The sequence below is a fragment of the Prosopis cineraria genome, unplaced genomic scaffold (genome assembly GCF_029017545.1).
Source record: "Prosopis cineraria cultivar Desert tree isolate PC_DT_omini unplaced genomic scaffold, ASM2901754v1 PC10, whole genome shotgun sequence".
NCBI classification, from domain to species: Eukaryota; Viridiplantae; Streptophyta; class Magnoliopsida; order Fabales; family Fabaceae; genus Prosopis; species Prosopis cineraria.
Genome location: NW_026555341.1, coordinates 9,235,915 through 9,242,695, shown reverse-complemented (window position 1 = coordinate 9,242,695; position 6,781 = coordinate 9,235,915).

Here is a 6,781-nt window from a genome sequence, read left to right as displayed (position 1 = left end):
TGAGTGGTGAATGATTTATGTAATTGAGGCTCCTCCTCCCGTTTTTGTGTTCAAGGGATTAAGCATTAAAATTATGATATGAATATGTTAATTGCATGTTGTGGTATGTTGCACACGTCCGTTATAGTTTATTGAGTACGGTTTAGAGTGAAAATTAGAATTTTAGCACTTGGATTGAAATTGGGACAATCGATTTCTACTTTGATTGAAAAAGGAGTGAGTTAAAGAACAAGTATCCAATTTTGATTGAGAAATAATTTAATTATAAAACCAATGTTATTAGCTAGAGTTAGGTAAAAATTCTCTGAAGACACTTGGGTTGCCTAACCGGGACGTTTGATAGAGAAAAGGAGCACGTTTAAAGTTCACTCTCAAGAGCTGTCATTTGACAACTCTGTTGCTATAAAAAATGTGCAATGTATCATGGCACATGATGCATAGGGAAACATGCCACAACACATGTATCACAAGCTATAGTGCACCCTTACATTTTAATATAATAAGTTGTTTGCTTAATTGAAATACAAATGCTTTGTTATAAAATTATATCCCATGCTTATGTGAATTTATTTTGCTCTGATTTGTGATTTATAAATGTGCATTTGAGTGTTTTAAAAGTTTTAAAAACTTGGAATCCTATTGGAGTAAATTCTGCAAGCTAGGTAGTCTATTAGGTTAATCTCTTAAGTATCTTGATACTTGAAGTTAAATGATAAATAGTAAGGGAGACCTTATATCCTAAACGACTGTAAGTATAAAATTTATTTTTAAATGGTCATAGTTACTATATTATTAAATTAAAATTCTTAATTTTAAGGATCCCTTGAACGATCAAACTTTTTTGTGATACTTTTGTTCAGTTGTTAATAATAGTAGAGGGAGAAAACACAATAAATTAAATAGGTATTTTATTATTAAAGTAAGTCATTAAAAATAATGATATATAAAATTTTATTTAATTGAATTGGTATAATTTTATATATTGGATGGAGTATGCATGGATGATGTAGTATAACAGATTCATGCAAGAATTTCTTCAGCTATTAGAATTGCTAATTGGGGTAAAAAAACTGATTGGACATCATCTTCTAATTTTTTATTATAAAAATTATTCACGTAAATTGTTAAAATTTGCAATTATTGCTATTGCTATATCAATTCTATTCATTGCGTGTTTTTATTTTAATTTGAAGATTACAATATCATCTCATCAATTAATTTTGAATATTTGTCAAGTTTCCAATTAAGTCAATATAATCATGTTAAGTGGACAGTCCTTTTTTTTTTTATACATGTTAATTTTCCAGTCTTAAGGATATGCAATAATATTAATTAAGAAATTATAGAAGTCAATCTCATTATAACAATTAAAATTGGAATTTTTGCAAATATCCCTCACAAAGATGCGAATCTAGTTATTATAATTTCTAAATTAAAGTGGAATGCAATGATCATAACCTAACTAATATAATTGGTGGCCAATTAGGTGGGTTGAATTTAGCGATGATAATGATGACGACCACGATGATGTGCAAAGATATTGTTACATAAAGTGCGCCAGATTTTCTAGTTTAAAGATTGAACGAGGTTTAAAATATGTAATTCTTTCCGTCAAATTGGTAAATTAATGCAATTATCTGGATGGCTACGAAATATACATGATAAAACATCTTTAAAAGAGTTACCTTCAATCAAATTCGATAATACTTGAATCTGATCTAATCAAATAATCAGATAAAAAAATAAAAATTCCAAAAAACACAACTTATTTTTAATTACATGCAATCTCTCTTTATTTTTAGACTTTTATACCATGTACATAGAACAGGCACCTAGATTTATCAACATATACAGGTAAAATTATTTTTTTATTGATGACTTGTGATATGATACCTTTAAAAACATTTTTTTTCAAGTTATAGTAGTGTTACATTGTAATCATTGGTATATACTGCCACAATTTATATTTAATTTCTTCAAATATTAACTTAATTAAAAAAGAATTGGTTTTCCCCCATAAAATGATATTTGAGTGAAGTTGATATTATGTAACGATTGAGTGTGATATTATTGTACAATTGACAGTTTAATGAGTCTTTCGAGTGAAATCATATGCGTGTGAACTCATGTTGGGGAGTTGATGATTGGTACGGAATTTAATAATAATGTGTAGTTCGGTCAGGGCACTTGGAGGATGCCATGATGGTGGTCCATTGGCCATATTTGTTAGGTTCATTATGCATTTAATTATTAAATTATACTTCTTTCATATTTTTAATAATGATGATGATGATAGCGATCTGAATGACCTTTTAAAAAAAAGAATAAAATTAAAGTATGTTAGGATAAGGCTAATATCATAACAAGCTCCGCAGCTCAAACAACACTTATTTATTATTTAATGACAATTTTTACATTGGCAGTGAAATTTAAATCCCATATTATTATAGGGTACTTTAAACATTACATCGGTAGTGAAATTTAAACCCCATATTTAATGACAATTTTCATGTTAGTAGTGAAATTTAAACCCCATATTATTATAGTGAGCAGAGTATATGTCACTTAGTTCTTCTTGTCTTTATTATGGGTACTTTATAAAAAGATTTTCTTTTGTCCTTAATATAAGGTACATGAAAAATTATTTATTATTATTTTTCAATTTTAGCTATGTTGTAAATTTAATTTTATGACTTATTATATATTGTGTATCTCTCTTTCTATTTTAATAAGGATGAAGTTAGAGAATTTTTTTTATTTTAAAACATATTTAATAAGTTAACTATCATTCATTGATTTTAGTGAAATAATTGAAAGCATTTTATAATAGAGGCCGAGAGAATACTTATTAAGTAGACTGCATTATTAGCAACAAAATTTAAAATTCATATTTTTATAAAATATGAGCCACATGAGTATGAGGAAAAATAGAATTTTAAATTGTCTCTCTTTTATAATTTTTTTTTACTTCGAACAAGTTATAGTTCCGCTAAGATTTTTGCTCAAAATAATTTATAATCCTTGTAATTTTTTTCATTCATTGAATTATAAGAATTTTGTCATTCCATATCAAAGTTAAAGAAACAAACCAATAATTGAGGAGTTGAGAAATTAAAGGTTATTTTTTTGGTAATTACTAAACGTACCACATTTTGTTGACATCATTTGAATACAAATGCCAGTTCATGAATAATGGCTCCTCCACCATTAGGAATTTAGAATGAAGATGCCTAACATCTTAGAAATCTCATCTCGAGAAGCTCCTAAGGTTAGAGAAATTGGAATGCAACTATAGCCCACTCGGAAGGACATCAAGCTAAGCAAATGCAAAATCATTCAGAACCTAAACCACTGCAACAAAATGATTTTGAGATTAATTATTCATTTTTAGCTTGTACTGTTATTTGATTGGTCAAATTTGAGTATTGTCGACGAAGCCAAGAGGTGCAAGATAATTTAATTTAAAAATTAATAAATTTTTGAAAAATAATAATTTAAATAATCAAATATAATAATTATACTATGGCTAAAATTGTGATAACATTGGCAGATTTATCATCATTTCTTTTTTATAAAATTATATTAAACATGTTAATGTAGTTTATAAATATATTCTTCATATTATATCCTATCTTAATTATTAAAATATTACATATTTAATAAGATTTTAAATTCAAATATTTTTTATTTAGTTCAAAGTTACAAAACACTAAGAATAAAGGGTGCAAATTAAACTACAAAATTTACATACCTTAACTGTAATTCTTACCCAAACGTGGGAATGCATTTGTGACTTGCCCACCATCGTTGTAACATTGCTCCGCCGTTGGTCGAGCTAAATTGAAAGAAGTTATCTTAAATATGTTGATTCAAACTTTAAATCTCGTACTTCAGCCATTATAATTTCTTTTAGTAAAAACTTTTTTGGATGGAAAGAAAAGTTAGAATAAAAAAATGAGAGGAAAGAAAATGAAGGAAAGAGAAAATTAAAAAGAAAATATTACCACTCCTTAAATTTGAATGGACAAGAAAAAACAGAAAGAAAAAAATGAATAAATATCACAATGATTATAATACCTATATGTATGATTATAATACCCTTATTTTTATCTTTACAAAAATAATTTGAAGTATATTAAAATTAACATTATCAAAATAATTTAAAATCAAAGTATTGAATATATTTCATGTTATAATATTTTAAAACTAAATAATTTAACAAGTATGATTTTTATTTAAAATTTAAAATTGCATAATTTCATATTATTTGTCTATTTAAAAAAATTTAAAATTTTTTTATTTATCATTTTTAGAAAAAAAATGTTTTGAGTTTTTGAAGTTTACTGTAAGATTTTTTTAAAAAAATAAAACTAGATATCAATAGTAAACAACTAAACAAAGTACAAAACAGCTAACAAAAAAACAAATAAAAAACAAGCTCTTTCATTATCCTCCATGTCTAATACTATGAAATTGATGATGATTAAAAGGGCAAAAACTATTGTTCAAAATGTGTAATAATCTAGCAAGAAAATCTGCATGCCTATTTTTGTTTCTATGAATGTGATAAAAAATATTTCTATCTTCTCCGTAGAAGAAAACTCTAGCTTCTTCAACCAAGTTTTAAAAAGAATAGTCATAATTGCACCTGTTCAAAACCAACTTCATGGCCTCATTGCAATCAGAGAAAACTTCAACATGGTAGATTCTCCTTACCTAACACTGGTGTAGACTTTGTATGATATCAATGAGCTCAACTATAGCGGGAGGAATCAGAGCAAATCGGCAACTAAATCCATAAATTCAATTATTATGCATGTCTTGCAAGATTCCACCACATCACTCCCATTCTCTCTAGCAAAGCCATCAACATAGAGTTGAAAGCAGTCTACATTATAAAGTTGTCCTTGATCCTTTCCAATTCTCATTGTTCTCAATGAGGAGCAATTATTAACTAAGTCTCTATTAATACAAGCTCTAATCAAATTAAAGCCACCATCATTGAGAATACACACATGGTCTAAGTCAACTAAAACACTATACCAACTAACCCAAATGTCCCAACATATATATTCCAACATACACACAATCTCAGTCAAATACCAATATTTTGTTTTGAGAGAATGATAGTTAGGTTTTAAATAAATGAATTAGTGACAATTAGATTCTTAATAAATTTTCTCACAAAATAAATTATAAATATCAATTTAAATAATTACAAATAAAGTTTTTTGTTATAATCTAAAAATTATATTTGATAGTTAAATGCTTATTTATAATTAAAATTCTTAAATTTGTAATAATTTAAATTGAATTTTTTAATTTATTTTTTTAAAAAAATTTATTGAGAACTTAATTAATATTAATTTTGTGTTTTAAAATCTAACTCTCATTCTTCTTTTATTTTATGTTTTTCGAGCTCCAACGTCCTTGTCGTATTATTTGTAGTTTTTTATTTGGGGATTCAAATATATTCTTATGCATCTTTTTCCAGGCACGGATCTAATTAAATAAAAGGAAGTCTGCACAAGAAGATGATGGCAAAAGCCACAGAACAAGAGGAGGGCGGAGCGAGAAAGAAAGTTTTATCCTCAAAATCTCTTCACAAGTGAAGGGAAAACTTGAGAAAAAATGTAATGAATTTTACACTTTTTTTTTCTCATTTTTTTAAAAAATAATAATAAATTTTTTTAAAAAAATATAATTAATAATTTAATTTAAAATTTTTAAAAACTTTTTTATCATTAATAAATTTATTTAATTATCAAATTACCTTTTAATAATTTCTATAATATATAAAAAATTTATAAATATATAAATAAAATTAATAATTATTTATTTTCAATAAAAATAATTTAATAATTTATATAAATTTATTAATGAAAGAAAAATTTTTAAAATTTTTTAAAAAATTATAATATTTTAAAATATTAAATTATCATTTAGAGAAATTTTATTATTATTTTTTTTCTTGTCCAAATTAAAAAAATATTTTTTCTCTCTTAATTTTCTATTTTCTTTATATTTTTTCTCCATCCGGACAAAAGATAATGCGTGCAGATAGAGGCGGAGGATGGGGTGGCGTGAAGATAGAGGCAAAGAGGGGGTGCCACGTGTCAGAGTACGGCTCTTAGGTGGGAGGCCATCTCGCACGCCACCATGTCACCTCTTTCTTTTCTCCCACTTCAAGCTATTCCCACTTTTCATCATCTTTGTCTGCGTACTCAAATTGATCTTTCCTCCACAATCTTTGGCGTTTTTTTTTTTTTTGGGTTATGTATCTATTTTCTCATGTCCTATCATTTTCTTGTTATATTTGGTTTCTATTGCATTTTAATTTTTTATATTTTTTATTAGATAAAAAAATGTAAATTTAAAAATATTTTTGTTATTATCAACTCAATTATTAAATTTATTTTTTACGCATGTTATAATCTCAATTAGAACTAATAATTAATTATGTATCTTTATATATTGTTATTATTGTTAATCGTTAATTGTTGCTGTTAATCATTATTGTATAATCACATATTGGATGAGGAGAAGGAAAATATAAGATAAAATGGAAAAAAATAGAAAAAAAAGGCATAGAAAACATGAGAATAATATCTATATGGAAAATATGTGAGCAGCATACTTAGTGCGTTGTAGTCTTTAGGTGATTGTAGAAGCCACATTTTTCTACTCTAAAATCTCCTTACGAGAAAACTTTAGGAAAAAAATACACGAGGCCTCATACATCTTTTTTTCCTCCACTTTTCTCTCAATATTCCTTTTATTC